The 20260-nt window shown below is 47.7% G+C and overlaps 1 protein-coding gene across 2 annotated transcripts in view; it reads right to left on the bottom strand.

Moving 5' to 3' along the window:
- Positions 1 to 19969, bottom strand: part of WSCD2 (WSC domain containing 2) — a 132940-nt gene extending 112971 nt beyond the window's left edge. For both annotated transcript variants that reach the window (XM_073313578.1, XM_073313579.1), the window contains exon 1: positions 19573 to 19969. The gene's annotated coding sequence lies outside the window, so the exon portion shown is untranslated. The remainder of the gene's footprint in view (positions 1 to 19572) is intronic.
- Positions 19970 to 20260: the final 291 nt, after the last annotated feature.

Here is a 20260-nt window from a genome sequence, read left to right as displayed (position 1 = left end):
CCCAAGCTCTCTAGAGATGCCTGCCTGAGCCACTGTGTTTGGCTTGTGAAAGGATAAGATATTCATGGCTTTGGAATATTTGAGGTGGAAACGGTGGCACAAACTCTGCTGCCAAAATAATAGCGATGATTGGGTCAGAAGTAGAGGCAACCAAACTGCAGGGGGGGGCATGAATTTCGCCCAGGCCCTGCTGAAAGCAAACACAGCACAGAGGATTTCTACTGTGAGGCCTGTTTGAAAGGTGGAAGAAAAATGCACATTACTCCACACTGCAAAGGAAAAGCTCGTAATGTGATGGCACAGAAAATATTCCCAAGATATTGAATTCTTAAACCCATGAGAATGCCAGGGCAATTTTTGACTGGAAAGAAGACCCAGACTGAAAACAAATTGCAGCCAGAATTTTTCACGACAGGTTTGCAGCAGTAATGCCCTTTGTATTGGAAGCAGTGCAAAAACCATTTGTGAAAGGGATCTCATCAAGGGAGAAAGAAATCAGGGCCTACAGCAGGGTTACATCTTGCATTCAAGACTGGAAACAACGTTATTAATTATTATTATTATTATTGTCTGTACTGCAATAGTGCTTAGAGACACCCCCCCCCATTGTGCTCGGTGCTGTACAAACACACAACAAAAGATGTACCCTGCCCCAAAGAGCTGACAGCCTAAATAAACATGCGTTTCTGCCTCTTTGTTACTTAGGGGAGAGGGGATGCATTGCTACTTCTTTGAGTGCCTAGAGCAGAGGTCCCCAAACTGTGGGGCATGCCCCCCCTGGGGGGGCACAGACGAAGGTTCAGGGGGGGCGCAGCTGGGGCCCGGGCCAGCCCCCACAGGGGCCAGGAAGGGAGCATGAAGCCCCTGCTGCCAGCCCGTGCCCGGGGCTCCCCAGCTCCGAGGGGGGGATGCGGATGGGGTAAGTGGGGGATGCAAGGTAGAAAGTTTCGGGACCACTGGCCTAGAGCACCATAGGCAATGCTTCCCCTGTGGCTGCTACATGCCAAAAGATCTATTCACATGATCTTTTCCCATAAGATATGTACCGACCCTGCACCTTGTCCTTGACACCAGAATTACACAATATCTGTAACAAACCAACTCCCCCCTCTTAGCAGGTGAGATGGAATGTTTCATAGCTTCTGCATTTTCTATAGTCTCCCAGGTCCGAGTTTTGTGCAATAGAATATTCCTTGCATGCGGTATGCATGGGGAAAGTACATGCGCCTACATACACTTAGGTAGAAAGTGGCTTTCGGAAAAGAAATGGCCCTTCTTTCTTATCTCTAAATGAATACACAGGTGGGTAACTGTGGGTGACTCGGTTCATACAAGGTGTATCATAAAGGCTCTTTGTGCTTTCCTTTGTCTTGTGCCTGCAAAAGATCAGCTTGCAATGCAAAGAATGCAACCGAGTTTGCTAGTAGGATGTTGTTACATTCCTACACCCAGAGTGGAAACCTGACACCTAACTGGGCTGCTTAATTCGGCAGACCAGCAAGCCCAGTGTCGGCCTCACACAGCCAGTGCGTAACGGACCAAATCCAGAAAGCTGCTGCAGGTGCACGGCAGCAATCAGGAAGTGACCCTAGGAGCGCGCTAACGATGAAGTGAGCTGTAGCTCATGAAAGCTCATGCGCAAATAAATTGGTTAGTCTCTAAAGTGCCACAAGTCCTCCTTTTCTTTTTGCGAATACAGACTCACACGGCTGTTACTCCGAATACTGTTTTAATATCACTGAACTAGCCCTTCTGGTTAATTCCAATACTTGCCTCATTCTCTGCTTGATTCTGCAATAGCTTTTCCTTAAATGTGATGCTCACTCACATGCTCCTGAGTGACACCCCCAAAAACTACAAAGACAGACACCTTTGCGAAAACAGCCGGCCAAGTAGGGCTCGTAATCAGTGACACCAAAACAAACATCCTTGAAACCCGGTCATCAAGCAGTAACGTTCCATTAAAAGGCAAAACCATCAAGAAACTAGAACAGTTCGTTTACCTGGGCAACATCACACTAGCCAGGGGAGACCTCAAGAAAGATGTGGCATGGAGGATAGGAAAGGCATCCACAGCATTCACTAAACTCAACAACGGATGGCAATCAAACCGGAGAATTTTCTACTCAGTCCTAACATACAGCTGCAAGGGCTGGAGATCTAGGAGATGTTAGATAGGAAACTAGATGCGTTTGAAAATAAGTAATTGGAAGGAGACACTATCACCAACTAAGAGACCTGAGAAATTGGAAGGAAGCATCGGGCATATATGGGGCATGTACTGCGGAAGCCAGCACACAGACTCCCACATGAAGCTGTCAAGTAGAAACCAACTGGTGTGAAGAGACAAGGATGCCCAAGAGAAACCTTCAGAAGACCCCCTAGCAGGGCGGGCAGAACAGTCGAGCTCAAAACCATATCACAGATGGAAGCAGCAGCCAATAACAAAGAGAGATGGAAGAGATTTGTTTCACCGCTGTGCTCCACCACTGGTGGGAGAAGGATGTAATAATAATCAATGCTTACTTAAAAGGAAGATCTGCCCTGAATTAGCCACCAAGTGAATCCAAGCCTGGCAATGTAAGAAAACTTTGCTCGCGAGGTGCCTAACCTCAGAAGGTTCCGGGTTTACTTTGAAGACGTACCCTAACACTCAAGTACTTTTTCGGAGCCTGTGCAGTCTGGAACTGTGGGATTTCAGTTCTGACGTCAGCCGTAGCAAAGACATGCAGCAAGGATGTGTGAAATATGGGATGAAACGCAGGGCAGACATAGGAAATAGATGGTGAAATTCAACACGTGTGAAGAAACTGTTTCATTTGAATCAGTCCCATGCTATTGAATTTCTCCAGCAACCCAATGCCCCTCTTGTGCACAGCACTAGACATTGGCTGTAGGTATGTCTTCACGGACCAGTTAACCTGGGCTCCTACCTGGTTTTTAGCCCAAACCGCTACCATCCATACAGACAAACCTGTATGCTGGGTTTGGAGGTGCTTGAAGCCCAGGCTAGCTGGCTGGGGGTATGGGTTAGACCCCAGGCTCCCATTTAACTCAGGCTGGAACCCGCCCTCTTTGAAGTTAGGACGCAGGCTAAGTCACCCAAATGCTGGTCGTCCTCCAATGCCTTTCTCTGATTCCCTCCAAGGACAGACACGTTTTCCCACAATTGCCTGAGAAAGAATACTAGAGCATCTCAGCACAAAGAACCCTAGGATATGCCCCCAGACCTACAAGGGGAACCGCAGAAACAGTGAGGACATAGTAGATGTAAGTAGGGCCTTGCTGGGGCGGGAGAGGGGGATGCTCCCAACTGGGCTAGCTAACCCGGCCCTGGCTAACTGCAGTGAAGACAGACATAGCAGGGTGCCAAGCTGCAGGCTGAGGACAATGGACCTCCAGCTGTTACTCATTCACTCAGGAAGCAGCAGGAGAGGTTTGTTTGCCATGGCTGGTGGGGAAGAATGCAAAAGCAGCATCTGCTTCAAAAGCTTCCAGGCAACTCTGTTGTGTGGGTTATATTGAATTTTTCACACCGTCCCCCTGCTTTCTAGTTTGGGCCAGGACTGGAGGGGAGGTGCTGGTCTGCTACAAAGCTTGTTCTCAGGAGATCCAGCTCTGTAGGCACGAAGGGTCCCATTAAGGATCCAAGTTCAGCTATGAAATATTAACTAAAACGACTCTCTGACCTTATGATGTGCAGCCCTATTTAGGAAATAGCCCCACTGACCTCCTTATCCAGTCAGAGAAAGGAAACAGAAATATAAAGGGCCAGATTCTCCATGCTGCTCCAGCTGATCTGTGCCACTGTGGCAGTAACAAGAAGCCTTACAGCCGGATTCCCTTTGGGGTGGAAGGTTGATGTAGTGGCTCTGTGCAAACCTATCTCCATGCCCTGTGTAGGGGGTGTTGCCAGAGGTTGGGGGGTCCCTACACTCCAGCAATCCCCAGTAAAGTCCGAAAAGCCCTGGGGTGCTGCTTGCAGCTAGCACAACTGTGAGTGCTGGGAGAATGGCCTTTGCATACGGGACCCTTAGAATCATAGAATCATAGAATATCAGGGTTGGAAGGGACCCCAGAAGGTCATCTAGTCCAACCCCCTGCTCGAAGCAGGACCAATTCCCAGTTAAATCATCCCAGCCAGGGCTCTGTCAAGCATGACCTTAAAAACCTCTAAGGAAGGAGATTCTACCACCTCCCTAGGTAACGCATTCCAGTGTTTCACCACCCTCTTAGTGAAAAAGTTTTTCCTAATATCCAATCTAAACCTCCCCCACTGCAACTTGAGACCATTATTCCTCGTTCTGTCATCTGCTGCCATTGAGAACAGTCTAGAGCCATCCTCTTTGGAACCCCCTTTCAGGTAGTTGAAAGCAGCTATCAAATCCCCCCTCATTCTTCTCTTCTGCAGACTAAACAACCCCAGCTCCCTCAGCCTCTCCTCATAAGTCATGTGTTCTAGACCCCTAATCATTTTTGTTGCCCTTCGCTGGACTCTCTCCAATTTATCCACATCCTTCTTGTAGTGTGGGGTCCAAAACTGGACACAGTACTCCAGATGAGGCCTCACCAATGCCGAATAGAGGGGAACGATTACGTCCCTCGATCTGCTCGCTATGCCTCTACTTATACATCCCAAAATGCCATTGGCCTTCTTGGCAACAAGGGCACACTGCTGACTCTTATCCAGCTTCTCGTCCACTGTCACCCATAGGTCCTTTTCCGCAGAACTGCTGCCTAGCCATTCGGCCCCTAGTCTGTAGCTGTGCATTGGATTCTTCCATCCTAAGTGCAGGACCCTGCACTTATCCTTATTGAACCTCATCAGATTTCTTTTGGCCCAATCCTCCAATTTGTCTAGGTCCTTCTGTATCCTATCCCTCCCCTCCAGCGTATCTACCACTCCTCCCAGTTTCTTTGAGCTAAACCGAGCACAGGGCCTGAAGATTGCATGCCAGTCTCCCTTTCCGTGCATTGTAATTTGCTTTGCAATGGGCTGAATTTCATCAAGCTATCTACCTGCCCGAAGGTCTGGGTTTGGATTGTGTTCTGTTCCATTGCCTGCAATTCAATGCAAGCACATTGCATCCTGCCATACGATGAATGCACCTTGCAAGTGAAAAGGTGACTCATAAAGGAAAAAAGAAAATAGCCAGGTATATCCAGAATGTTATACAGGATACAATGTATTCAGATCAGACGGTTTAAAACAGCCAGGGTAACAGTAACACTGAAATCACTGTAATAATATAAATAAGAATGCATTAATTTACAATTCAAGCCAGGGCCAGCAACAGGTAACTGTAGACAGCCCTTTGTAATGTACCAATATATTACTGTATTACTATTTTAATTACCCAGTAACAACCACAAGCTGGTGTTATCTGACACTTTCCATTAGTGTTATCTTAGCTTACAGTACTTGGGTTTCCTTTAACAGGGCCTGAAAATGTCTCTGGAAAGAGCAAAGATTCTCTATCATTTTCTAAGAAGGGCTAATTGCATTAAACTAGCAACCTTCCACTGTGCTGCAGTGGACAACATCTTAGATCAATGTTTGTTTTCATTAATGTAAATGAATAACCATAATACAAATATAATATTAGCATGCTGGAATATGAAATTGCAAACAGGACAAGTCTCTCTGTCACATTAGCCGAAGAACAGCCTTCCTGCTTTCTCCAGCAAGCAGCAGAACAGAGCTTCACCAGAGCAGAATGTGTCCAAATTCTCCCCTACTGGAGAGGACAGTGTGTGCAGGTCTATGTTCCCAGGCCTGTTTCCACTTGCCCACACAGCAGATGCCTAGCTGTGTCAGCAATCCCAGTAAGCCTGCCTCACGAGAGAGGTGCACTCTGGGATGCAAGTGGAGAAGCGCTGTTTGTCATCTCCCTCTGATGGCATATGCTTCCCTGCAAGGGGGCTGCTTAGACCCAAATGGGAGCTCCTCAAATGAGGCAGCTATTGAATCAGATGGGCTGTCCGTCTGCATTTTTCCAGGCTTCGTGGTTTTCACGGTATCTACTCTGTAGGCCCGTTAGAATTTGCATGCACGTCGCATTACAGCTGGATCCCAATTGGGAGAGACTGTTGCTGGTTAAAGGATAAAGACAAAAACAGCATTTTGCAGAGTTGCCCCTAGTGTTTCTTCAGCTTTCTCTTGTCAGAAATGGTTTCCTTTACACAAGTTAAAAACTCCTTGGGTGAAATCCTGGTCACATCCAAGTTAATGGTAGTTTTGCCACTGCCAGGATTTCAGCCATATATATATAAAAATCCTGTAACTGACAAATGTAAAAACAGCCTGTGGAACCTTTCTCTACAATGTGGAATCAGCCCTGTAACAGGGTGACTCGCCCCGTTAGGGCTGGGGCTAGCCAGCCGATAGCAGAATAAGCCATGCCTGGGAGTGATCAGGGTGACTGCCCTATAAAGCACAGCAGAAGGCTGCAATGAAGGGGGAAGTTTGCAGAGTGAGGAAAAGTCCTACAGGGAAGACTCCAGGACCAGGGGAGCTGCCCCAGGCAGGGAGGACGGGGAAAGATCATGACTAAACAAGGGAGGGACTGCAAAGCTCTCCAGGCAGGAGGTCTGGGAGATACCTGTTGTATTAATTTAGATGGAATAAATGTCCCAACATAACCCAGTCACGGTCCAACATTAAACAGTGTTTTAGGGGATTGGTATCCAGAGACCCCAGCCTGCTCAGCACCATAGTGTCATCCCATATCTCCCAAAAAGCAGGGCTCATCCCTGTACTGTTAGCAGATATCCGGCTATACTGATGGTAAATACCAGTGCAATTGAATTTCCACACTGCCGAAAGGGAACCGATTCTGTATAGATCTAAGTACTTAGGTTGCCTCTTCACCTGAGCGCCTCCCAATTATTAATGTATTTATCTTCACAACGCCCCTGGGACCCCAATTTTACAGACAGGTTACTGAGGCATAGGGTGGACTAGGGCCTGGAATACACTAACCATTTAGATTGACAAATTCACACCCCTGAGCACCGTAGCCTGGCTGAACTCAGCTCTGGTGTACACGCAGTTGGCCAGCGGAAGCATTCTAGCTACTGCTGCTCAGGGAGGTGGATTACCTGCAGTAATGGAAAACCCCTGTCCACCGCTGTAGGATGCATCAACGCTATGGGTTTGCGGCAGCATAGCTACCAGCAGCCCCCATAGTGTAGACAAGCCCTAACTGACTTGCCAAGGGCACAAAGGAAATCTGTGACTGAGCCAGGGATTGGACCCTGGTCTTGAGCTCTAGGCCAAAGTCCTGCCGATATGACCGAGATGGAGACACGGGCCCAGATCCTCCAAGGTGCCACGCCCATTGATTTCAATGGGAGTTAGGTGCCTAAATACCTTTGAGGCCCTGGAGCCTGGTCTCACTCTTAGCCAGTACATTAGGCCTAGCAGTGGAATTATTGCCTGGGTCTCCAAGACGCTGGTGAGCACAGATATCTCATGCGCCCCCACATTGAGCCTCCTCAGCACCATGGCTACAGCACAAGTCTTGCTTTGGAGTGACTAGGTTCCATGTGTATTAATCAGACACCTACGCATGTTTCAGATGTTTACTGTGTATGGATGGTTGAGAGAACATCGTGCAGGCAGTGTTCCATCTGCCCGGGGGAGATCAGAGAGACAGCCCTCCTCCCTGACGGACAGACATCCTCAGCAAGGGAACCTCAGCGGCTATCCCAAGGAGCCCACGGCCTGTAAGATGATATGGTGAAATTCCTGGCCACTGCAGTCCCAGTGACGCCTTTGGCTGTCTTTCAAGGAGAGGATGAGCTGAGGCATCGCTGTTTAAAGCTGATGTAAAGGTCTCAATGTGGGAAGTATTGATGCAGAACGGCCAGCTGTGTTGCATCAAAGAGAGAATTTAGATTGCAGCAAGCAGTGGGCGTAGTGAACGCTGGACACTTGTGCAAGAAGTCAAGGCACAAGAGCAAATTGCTAAACCAAAATGAGACCATCAGCACACAGCAGTTAGGCATGCAGGCAAGCGGGAAGGAGGTGTTTATCTGTGTGAGATCTCACAGCCAGATCCACTTGGAGAAGAGAAGGCAAAGTCCTGAGGGGAGCTGGCAACCTGGGAGACGCCTCTGGACAGATTCCTTTGTAGAGGCAGTGAACAGTGCATGCTGGAGGGGGTCTGAGTCACTCAGTCTTCCCTCAGCAGCCAAGGAAAAGAAAGCACTGGAAAAATCAGAGAAAAGGACAAGGGGCTGGCAGAAAACTGTGGCGAGAGACCAGGAAAAGAGCTGCCCTCCTCCAGCAATTGTTGCTATGAAAGAGGAGTGAGCCCAGGAACCGGAGGATGCTGGGAGGTGACATTGGTGGCTCACCGAGCGCTCCAGCACTCGGAGGGGTGAGTGTCTGCCCGTTTGCCTGGGCCACGAGCGTCAGAGTAACGTGTGCAGTAGACAGAGTACGTTAACGCTAGGCTAGCTCACAAGCAAGCCTCTTAGACAGGGAGTCAGGACTGAGCTGGGCACCAGGTTAAACATGCTGTTTACTGTGTAACGGGCTCTGGTGGACTGGAAGCAAGAGGATTAAGAGAGAAGAGCCAGCATCTCCCTGACGCAACGCCAGAGCCAGCCGGGCAGGAAAGGACGTGGCAGGCTGCATCAGGGCCCACAGCAGGCAGGGCCAGGCCCCGGGCTAGCGGAGGAGGAGGAGAGCACTTTGGGGCAGAGTCAGCACCAGCAGCCAACCCACTGACAGCAGCAAGGTGGGCTAGAGCCCAGCCGTCAAACAGGCCGCACAGCACCATACGCCTCTAGATCGTTGTGTAAGGTTAGGCCTCAGACACCAGCTGGCTTGGTCGTTGGCCTAGTCATCGTATGTCAAGGCCAGCAGTAATGTCTCTGATATCTGGCCTCTAGCACTCAAGTTTGGCTAAGCGGGCGTGGGACTGGCTAGTCCCGGGTTCCCTTTAGTCTGGCTTTGTCATGATAGCGCATCCCAGAGGCCTTTACACAGCATTTCATTGTGTCATCCCTGGGACGGAGATGGGCAGACATAGGCTCCCCTGGTGGGATACTCACGAGAGGGCTGGGTTACACACCATGGTCAAAGAGTCATTGTACTGTATCTCCTCAGCCTCGAAGTGAAAGAAGCAGCCATAGAGAAACAGACCAGATCCTCAAAGGTATTTAAGCACCCATCGCCCAATGAAAATAGTTGGAGGATCTGGGCCCAAGGGTCTTCACCCTTCAGCTAGGGGTTTGCATTGCCCATGGCCATGGGCAGGCTATCTGGCTTTGAATGGCCTGCAGAACCCGCAGGGGGGTTACTCTTCAGTGCCAGACAGCCTGAGGTTTTCAAGACTTCTTGCTACAGTTTGTGAGGGATGAGTTGATCACTGAGCTGGCTCTGCCGGGAGACAGGCTACAAGAGCCGAAAGAGCTGACATCAGACTGCTCCCCGGGCTGCAGCGCAGACAGGTCCTGTGGTTAGATGTGTTAGAAGAGTTTAAAGCTAGAAGGGAACTGTCATTGTCACTACTGAAAACTCCCCAGGACACATTTTCCCAGGAAGAGATGGCAGCTCTCCCAGGGTACGCCTGACTATGCTCAAGTCCAATGTCAGATATCTGAGCAGATACGAAACGAAAATTCTGTCTTTGTCAGGTCATCACGGTCAAGTTTCTAGAGGAAGAACCGATTGTGCTATGGAGATCGCACTCTTCAAGAGTATTGCCAGCTGGAAGGACATGATGGTGTCCTTGATTTCTATGAGGTGAAACCCAAGCATGTCAAATGTGGGCAAGGCCTTGATGGTAGACTTTCTGCTTGCTCCTTCAGTGCTGCGGTATGAACTTCAGCCTTTCGTTGCAGCTAGGGTGACCAGATGTCCCAATTTTATCGGGACAGTCCCGATTTTTGAGTCTTTTTCTTATATAGGCTCCTATTATCTCCCACCCCCCGTTCTGATTTTTCACACTTGCTGTCTGGTCACCGCAATGCTGAACACCTCCAACGAGTCAGAGAAATCAGGGATGTGAAGTCAGGGTATTTTCTCATTTCAATTGATTATTGTACACTGTATACGCTAGTCTTTGAACAGAGGTGGTGATCAACGGCATGCAGGCAAACCTGTCAGCCCAAACACCAGTGCTCAGTTCTGCCCCAGGGACTGACTTTAGTTAGATAGATTAAGGCAGAGAACAAACTTCCTTGCAGTTTGCAGCAAAACCTTTCCCCCTAAAAATTCACATCCCCACATTAGCAGCACAACATTTCTTCCAAGACTGAACATTTGCTCACACACTAAGAAAAATAGCATGTAAAATTATGTGTAAGAGTGCCCCCGCCCGGTGACTCCTTGCCATGACACTAGAATTGAGGGAGGGACAAAAGGTGGCTTCAAAAGACACCTTTGTCCCCTGCCACCTCAGACTTGCACCACGTGCTCCTTGGGTACACCATAGAATCAGGACCAGAAAGTAATGTAATATTGTGTGTATTAGAATGAATGAGGCAAAACTTGCATTGTCTAAGAACATAAGAGTGGCCACACTGGGTCAGACCAATGGTCCATCTAGGCCAGTATCCTGTCTTTCTACAGTGGCCAATGCCACATGCTTCAGAGGGAATGAACAGAACAGAGCAATTATTGAGTGATCCATCCCCTGTTGTCCAGTCCCAGCATTTAGCAGTCAGAGGCTTAGGGACACCCAGAGCATGGGGTTGCATCCCTGACCATCTTACATAATAGCCACTGATGGACATATCCTCCATGAACATATCTAATTCTTTTTTAAGCAGTCAGAGGCTTAGGGACACCCAGAGCATGGGGTTGCATCCCTGACCATCTTACATAATAGCCACTGATGGACATATCCTCCATGAACATATCTAATTCTTTTTTAAGCCCAGTTCTACTTTTGGCCTTCACAACATCCCCTGGCAAGGAATTCCACAGGTTGACTGTGTACTGTGTGTAGAAGTACTTCCTTTTGTTTGTTTTAAACCTACTGCCTATTCATTTCATTGGGTGACCCCTGGTTCTTGTGTTATGAGAAGGAGTAAATAACACTTCATTATTCTCTTTCCCCACCCCAGTCATGATTTTATAGACGTCTGTCATCTCCGCCCTCAGTCGTCTCTTTTCCAAGTGGAACATCCCCAGTCTTTTTAATCTCTGCTCATACAGAAGCTGGTCCATACCCCTGTTCATTTTTGTTGCCCTTCTCTGTACCTTTTCCAATTCTAATGTATCTTTCTTGACATGGGGCGACCAGAACTCCATGCAGTACATGTGTACTGTGGGTTTATACAGTGGCATTATGATATTTACTGTCTTATTTATTATTTGCTGCCTAAATACTCTGGTTTCTCTTCAGATCATATACATCTTTCACCATATTGTCTAAATATCCAACAAAACTTCAAGGCAGCCTCATTCAGGAGCACCTACCTCCCCTACAGCTGGATACAGGTGGCCCCACCTCCCAAAAAAACACTTTGTTTCGGTTCTTTTCCCCAGCCTCTCTCTTAAACCATACACACCTGTGACCCAGCTGACCAGGGAGGGAAAACACTTGCACTGCAATTTTATATTGGGAACTGTGTCTCTGCAACAGGTCACGTGACCTGTGCAGCGTTGCCAACTCTTGCTGTTTTATCGCAAGTCTCGCGCGTGGTTGGATGTTTTTCTGAAAGCCCCAGTTCCTGGATTCATGTGACTAGGGGAGACGCTCAGCTGCCGTTTTAAATAAAGGACATTTCTAGCCCAGAGAAGCTTAAAACCGTGACTCAGGTGCACCCTAAAGGTCGAGAAATCAGAAAAGGAATAAAGTGAGCCCCAATTTTTTTAATTCGTCATTTCTAAGTAAATGTCATGATTTTTGGAGGACTGACTCATGGTTTTTTGATGCTTGGAGTTGGCAATACTGCACCTATGGGGTCCACTCAAACAGTTTGGACCTGGACTATTAAATATTGAACGCTCATAATAATAATACCTAGCTCTTAGGTAACACCGACAGACCGCGGTCATCTGTGGGCAGGATTCAACTTGGGATCTCTGGAGCTAAATTCATGAGCCTCTTCTGCATGAGCTAAAAGCCACGTAGCTCTTAGCGAAGGCTGTAGCAGACTCTTTCATCTCTAAGTGGTCTTGGTTCCACTAGAGGAGACAGAACACCACACCCAAGAGGTGTGTGGGTTACGCTCGCATAGGCCTTCCCATCTGTAGATCTCAAAGTGATTTACGACAGAGGTGAGGATCATTTTATAGGTGGGGACTGCTGAGGCACGGAGCCGTGACGTGACTTGTCCAAGGTCATGCAGCAGGCTCGCAATAGAACCCAGCAATTCTGCTCTTGCCACTAGGCCACAATGCTTCACAGCAAACTGCCGGCAAACAAACTACAGACCAAGTCCTTTTCCCAGACACTATGTTCAAATAACAAATAAATTCAAGATCTGGTCTGGTCTGATCTGCTCTTGACCAAAAAAAAAGACACTTTTAAAAAATGCATCTTGAATTAGTCCCCTCAACTGCGATACATCTCTAGCACGCAGTCTAGTTAGGCTGCAATGATTACCGCAGGTGTGAACCTTGCCCAAGGCAGTCGGACCAACTCTCCCATTGGATTCATTATTTAAAGACTGATCTCTCTTGGGTGGGGTGGAGCTAGCTGTCTGTTCTTAACCTAGCATAAAGAGGCATTACAGTGTCAAGCTTTCTAGTAATGATACTTTCCCCTTCTGCGGCCTGGCCGATTGGAGACACTGGCTGAATCAAATCCAGTCTCACCTGACAGTAATTCAGACTTAAAGAACATGTGTGTGTGTGGGGGGGGAACCCCAGCACCCCAATCCCCTTGGTCAATCTGATCAGCTGTTAACACATTGGGTGACATGGGAGAGAGATGGCTATATCAATGCTCTACAAACTTTTATGACCAAAGTTCCATTCATCGTCCGGGGCGTTTGAGTAGCAGAGACTTCAAAGCAGCTGTTCGTGGTTCCCAGATGACACGGTCAGTGCTACGTCTCAGGACTGCTCTGAAGTACACCCGCCGGCTATGGCCCAGAAGGGGCTGTTCACCAGCTGGGAATCACCAGAGCACAGTGGCCTTCTGCCCTCCTCCCTGACCCAACTCTCATGCCAGCAGCTGGAAGGGCAGGACCCCAAAGGAATACCTGGAAGATCTGGCTGCTTGCTGATCCCTTTGCTTGCATCACCAGAATGGCGCAAAGGGCCCCTCGCGGAGGAGAGATCCTGACCCTCAAAGTGGAAATGACGCCTGGTTATAGCAAGAAAGTTGAATACAAGGATGTGTTGCTAGCATCACCAGGGTGGATGGAGTAGATCTGTTTTTTAACTAGGAGCCAGGGCCCATTGCTCCCTTGGCATTCTTTTTGCTGGGTCAGCAGCCTGCTTGCGTTTAGCAGGCTGCAGAAGAGAGAGAGAGAGTGGCCTTTACCTTTAACTGAGGGTAGGCAATGTAGAAATACAGGCAAATAGAGCTGAAAAATGGAGGTCATTCTAGCCTGGCTTGTTATCCCTTTTTCTGGGTTAATGGACACATTGCTGGATTCTGAGCCATTGCACCATTCCCTGCAAATCTCTTGCTTTCTGACTTAAAATATCCAGATAGAATTCTGAAGCTTTCCAAATTCCCTCCTCCCTACAGGAAGGGAACAATCTGGGGGGTTATTTTTGCAGGACCTCAGTGTTATTTGATGCAATTCACCCCACAGGGCACACGAACCCCCTTAATGCTCCAGGTTTGTAAATACAAATACTGACTGTTTTAATGATGAAAAAAATGACAAAGTCAAGGACAGATTCTTATAAAATACACCTGGATTCCTATAACGTGAAAACTTGGTTCTATTTTATATAGGTTATATGAGAAATACATATGCAGCCAGATCCTCAGCTGGTGTCAATTGTCATAGGCCCATCAATTGACCTATGACAATTTATACCAGCTGCAGATCAGACGCATGCTTTATAGACATCAGGAATCAAGGAGCAGCACCCTAATATGGAACTGACAACAAAACAGAAGTCTAATTTCTGGTGTTCACTTTAAGACCTAATGCTGAAATCAAGCCACTAATGTGTATCTAAAAATAACATTGTTTTGTTGAGCAAACCTTGGGCAAGTTGGAGTATTGGACTTTATTACTAAGGAAGGGGAGTAAGCCATTTAATGGAAGTTCCAGTAGAAGATTGTGGAAGATTTTGGTTAATTCAGCTTCCTACCAGGTAGTAGATGATAAATCCCTTTCAGTAATCATTGAAATGTTCCTCCTTAAGACTGCATGTGAAGGTCAAATGAGTGGTGTCTCCAATTGACCCCAAACCTCTCCAAGTGGAAAGGAGACAAAACTAATCTCACCTATAAAACCTCACTTCTCTAGTTCTCAGACGCAGAGTCTTTCCCCAGATTTCAGTAATCTAAGATTATGAACAGCACTGTGCAAGCAAAAATACCATTTCAAGCAGGAGACGTTCTTTTTATCAGTGTTCTTAAAACTAAAGTAATCAGAAGAAGAGTTTCTTACAGACTAGATTTTTCTTTAAAAAAAAAAAAAAGAGTATTTTGGCTACTACTCGAGTGTAGCAGACCTAACAACGTGTCAAGTTGCCTTCGGTTTAAGGACCACTGTGAGTGAGAGTCTAGTTTAGCCCCGTGTTTTTGTTGTTAGAAGAGATTCATGATGGTGATGAATCAGAAGATTTGATGGTGCATGACCCTGAAAGGAAAAGGCATCACTCACAATGACATATTGATGAGTGGTCCAATTGGGTTCTTTTGCTAATGAATGTGCACTTTTAAATGTATTTAATTGAGATACAACATGAAGAGAAAGAGTGTGCAATTGCTGCACAAAAAAGAATTTCTTTATTAAATATATTGTAAGAAATCTGCGGCCACCACAGAGCCTTATATTCATTACTGTGCTTCGCACCAGGGATCGAACTCCTCCAAAAGTACCCGGCCCTGCTACTGGAGATAACAGGGCCCTAGGTGAGCAGTTCTGATTGCCTCCAATACAGGGCTCCTGCATGTTAGAATGTCAATCACCTTCTTTTCTTGGTAAACAAAGCACCTGAAATCCAGGGGAGTTCAAATCTCATCTTTAGCACCATTCCAAAAACTCTGGCCACACGTTTAAGATGGCTTCCAAATAAGCCCTATTTTTGCACTAAAAGCTTGCACACTGTAGTGATGTATGGAAGTGGGCCTCTTTGCTAATGCACAACAAAATGGGGAGAGAAGGAGATCCAGTTTTGGAAGAAATTTGTATTTTTTATGACTCCTTCTGACATCCACTAAGTTTGGATTTCTATCTCATCTAAAATACAACTCCAACAGCACAGTGCCAGCTATTACCACGGTAGGGCTTTTGTCTAGTACTGACTCAGACGCATCCTGGATAATACGTGGGATCTTCCTAGTGGTCTCCTATCCAAGCATTAACCTAGTCCACCCCTACATAGCCTAGAAGATTTGACAAGGTTAAAGTTTTCAGTGGTAAGGCAGCAGGATCTGCAGGCCACCTTTCCCTATGGAGTGAGGTGGGGTATCTCCAACTCCTGGTTACTAGAGCTTTATAGCACCCCAGGCTGGCACGACTGTAACATGCAATCATTATTTATTAAATCTAGATAAGAGGCCAGGTTCACTGCCTGGGTTCCATCAGGGCTGGTAGTGGAAACTGCATTTGAAAGAGAGTCACAGTAACCCGTCTTTTGTGGGGGCCCTGAAGCTGACTTATGCAATGCACAAAGCAACCACGGTACTACAGGGAACAGTTAGATCATTGCATCTCCTCATCAGCCTCCATCAGGTGGGGCCAGCTGGAGTTGAAAGCTGCTCTCTCCCAGCAGAAGGCAACAGAGAGATTGTGGCGGGGCTCCCCCAGGGAGTGAATTCCCCTTCTCTGCAGCTGCTCTTCAGGTACACAGAGGTGCAAATTTGCACCCACAGGGGGTACTCAAGCCCTGCTTGTGTGCCTGAGCCACCTGAGAGTTGCTGTGAATCCTTTGCAGCACGATGTGATGTACTGGCGAGATGAGACCCAGTGGGGCGCTTAGCAACTGACAGTTTCTTCTCCTGATTTGTTTATTTAAGCAAAGCAAATTCATTCTAATTAGAAATCTTTATGCCAAGGTGTTGCTCTGTATCTTGGGCTGCCTGTTTCCCCGATGCACTTAATCAAATTATACCTGAGCTTTCAGCGCCCATGAGTTTATTCAGCAATTCCTATTAAATTGGGGCTTCTTGCAAAGAGGAGCTGGAAGAATGGCATGGGAGAGAGCCACGGAGTACCGCGTGCATCAGAGCATCGCCTGGAGCAGGTCCAGTGCAGCGCTGTCCCACATTAACTAGCTGAAAAAACACCAGGTTAGAGCATTTGTCAATTACAGTCAGGCAGCAAGAGATGCCCAAACTGCAGGGATTATTCACTTTGGAAAATGAGTATGTCCAGGAATGCTAAGCCACAAGGTTCAACCAGTACCAGCTGACTGCCTTGCATGACACACACACAGATACGTGACCACCAGGCAGCAGACTGTACATATCACAGCAGCCCCCTCCGTGTCCATCCAGGGGTTTCACTGAGTTTATATCAATTTGTACCAGGCACAGGCCCAAACGAAAATCTGAGCTCAGACGCCTCTAATCCCTGAAGAAGTTCAGATTCAGACCGGAGCATCGTGCCTCTGTCTCTACAGTCGGGCAAATCAGAACCAAACAAACCTGAAATTTGGGGACACAGACCTGGATCCAACATAGTTGCTCAGGCTCACCTCCAGCACTGTCCAAATTGTGCCAGAAGTTTTCTCTCCTCGCTGACAAGTGACTTTAACTTTAACAAGCCCATGCAAACAGCTGGGCTGGTGGCCAGGCCCTGAACTGCCCTGGAAGCAACCTCAAACCTTGTGGAGCAAGGGGTGTATCTAGCAATACGAAATGTATGCACTCACCAGCCAATCTACCCCCTTTCCACTGCACCCCAGAGTAACAGGCTAATGCACCCTACCTGGGCATTAACACAGTAGCTGCCAGTTGTTAAAGAGGAGTCCAGGGCTGATTCTGATATCTCATTTTCACCAGCTTTCCAGTCACTTCAGAGGAGTTACTCCAGATAGACACCATTCTGAGATCAGAATCGGGCCCCTAATGTGTTTTGATTAAGGCCTGAGGAAGACCAAAAAGTAAAGCGGTTTGTTCGCCACCAGAAAGGTCGCTCCCATGAAAAGTGAAATTTCATGTCCCTGCCTGCAGGCCCTCCTGCTGTCTCCACCCATGTCACAGACTGGTACCCTGGGCTTCTGCAGGTGGCATGCTACCTCCCCATCTCATATCTGCTTGCTACAAAGCGGGAGGAGACTAGCTGCCTTCCTGCTGCGTGGCGAGAGCTGGGATCCCAGCTCTGGCTGTAGCATATGGGTAAGTGGTGAAATGGCAATAGCAAATGACAGAGAACATGAACCCCCTTGATCCCTATTTGGCAGTAATGGGTTAAGGATAAAAATGTCCAGGTGGATCATACACACAGGACCTGAAGCCCGTTCTCTGCGGGGAGATCAATTGTAACATCGCAGAGTCGGTCTCAGAACATGCAGCCCCAGCCATCAGACCTGGCCTTAGTGTTTCTTGGACCAGCCATGGCTACAGGGCCAACTCCTGCAGGCCTTACACAGGAAAACCTCCTCTTGAAGTCATTGGGAAGATTGCCTGGATGTGCCTGGAGCAAAAACGGTGGCCGTTCACCTTTAGGGAGAAGACAGCTCCCGTGTCTCATGCCCTTGCTGGGAGTGAAGAGGACAAGGGTTCATGTGTGATTTCCGGGGGACCTTCAGTGCAGAATGCAAGACAAGGCAAGTGGTTGGGACCTTTACAACTGTACTGGAGACATATAGAGACAACAGAGACAACCCTGCAATTTGCCGGGGCGGGAAGTAGATGCTCTTCTATCTCGCATTTCTCCAAGGCTATATTTTTTGGCTCCCTAGGGTCAGACAGACATAACGCTCTAACCTTACATATCAGCATAGCTTCCCAGTGCTTTGCCCAAAACTTGGAGGAGAATGTTCTTTCACGGCACAGTTCTTGCCCTCTCCTGAGCACTGAACTGCATTTGCCATAAATAATAACAACCATCAATGGCAGATGAATGGAGAGCCAGCCACTCATTTGCAATGTAGCTTGTCAAGCTAGTTTTTTCACGAATCATACAAAAGGGGCTGCCTATTAAAACAATAGCTCAGCAAAACTCTAGTGGAACTCAGAGGGAAAGACTCTTCCATTTGCAATAAGAGCAAAGGGATTAATTTGGGGATGATGCTTCCAGACAGGTGGTCCCTGTAGAACCCTGTTCATGTTTTGTTAAAATAATCTGAGCAGAGTAAACCAGCAAGTGGAGATTCCCCAGCTTACAGCTGCCAATGGTGCCATAAGGAGCAATCTGGACTGGAAGGGTCACCGAAGTGTATCCGACATCTCATGCTTCCAAGGGCTCCAGCCGGCTTTTTAAGCATCTCTGCTCTCTGCCCTACAACGTACTACCCTCTTGCCTCACCTCAGTCTCGTCCCTTCTCCAAAGTTTGCCCATCCAAATATTTCAGTTCAAACCCATGATGGGCTTACTGCATTTGCAGAGAAAGTTTATTAAATCGTGCCCCTTTGGAAGAAGCAGAGACTTCCTTTTATTTATTTTTTTCTAATCTTAGGCTCAAGGTAACCTTCATATTATTATTTAACTGTCTGCTCACTATCCCCTTTTTCTTAATGTATATATTTAAAAAATTCTAAGAAGTTATCAGCCGGGATGCAGAATGAATCAGGAAAGTTCATTTGAAAGGATTACCAGTTTTTTCCAATTTCCCATGCTGCGAATGTTCCTGCACAAAGTCTAAGGAGAGAGATTTTTGTTCCCCCTTCTCCAAGTCTAGGAGCCCTTTTTAAACCAGCAGGATATGGTGAGAAATCACGGACAATAATAGAATTATTAACACCTCCCTGCAAAGGATCTTTAACCCTTTCAGAGCCAGGAAGCTCTCACATATCGATTTCTAACTTAATTACACAGACAGCATAAAACGCTCGTTATAGATTAACAAATGATTTGTCTCCTCTCCTTCCCCACTCTCAGCTTTGAGAAGCAGAAACAGACACTCAGGTCATTTCCAGTGTGGCGTTTTTTTGTTTTAAATGGGGACAACTGTGAGTAGAAATGCAATTGTCTGTCCATCATTTGTCACGTTCGGCATTTTTAATAAGGTCCTGAAAGCATCTCCCGTACGGCTAAATGCAGATGGGGGAAGATAACGGAGCAAATTCCCCTTCCAAAGAGCAGCTTATTGGCAGCCCAAAGTGAAACTTTGTCAGTAACCCTCTGGCCTCTGGTAATCCCTGTAACCCGGCCTCTCCTGCTTCCCCGCAATAGCCTTATGTACATTTTTTTGGCAAACAATCTTCTGTTAATGCTTTCAGCATTAAAAATAAAATAAAAGAAGCCATCTCTCCATCAGCCCGAGCATAACCAGCCCCAGCACGGCTCACTTTCCTCTCCCCTTACCTGAGCGCTGTGCAGTCACTTCAAAACTCCACAGAGGTCAGTTGCCAGGGCGCCAGCTTCCTCCCCTCCGGGTTAAGTCCACGGCTGCTTTGTGTGCCCCCTTGGTCCTTCCAACAGCATTGTACAGGATCTGCCTTTGCTACCGGGACCCTCTCTTTCCACTCGCCGCCCTGCTCAGAAGGGCATTTGCTTTGCGTTCCACCAAGGCGCCAGCAAAGTAAGCGTGTGCAGGAGGGAGTGACCGTCCCCCCAAATGCAGCAGCCCCAGCCTGTGCCTGTGTGTGTCTCAGAGTCCGCGTCTCCAGGAAGGATGGCAGCGCTGGAGTAGCTGTCACTGCAATTCCCCCTCATGCAACCTAGACGGAGGCTTCCCAGAATCTCTGTCCATCCTGCCACTCCTGCTTTCCCCCGGGATGCTTTTCATGCCAACCGCTGCCTCTGATGTCACTGGCTGGGGGGGGGGGGGGGAGGGGGGAAAGCCTTGCCCTGTAGCTAAGATTCCAGCTACTGGTGCAGTTGAGGCTTTCTGAGCTCCGTTACTTAACATCTCTATCCAGCTCTCCTTGCTGCAGCTGCACACTGCTATTTGCAGGCCTATAGCACTGCCTACTGCTTAACTCCTTAAATGCCATCTTTCCACTTTTCTAATGGGGTGGCTGTTGCTTCTAGATCCCCCCCCCCCACCCCC

This window comes from Lepidochelys kempii, chromosome 15 (assembly GCF_965140265.1).
Source record: "Lepidochelys kempii isolate rLepKem1 chromosome 15, rLepKem1.hap2, whole genome shotgun sequence".
NCBI lineage: Eukaryota > Metazoa > Chordata > Testudines > Cheloniidae > Lepidochelys > Lepidochelys kempii.
Note: the sequence above shows the minus strand (reverse complement) of the source record. Positions and strands in the feature narration are given on the sequence as shown.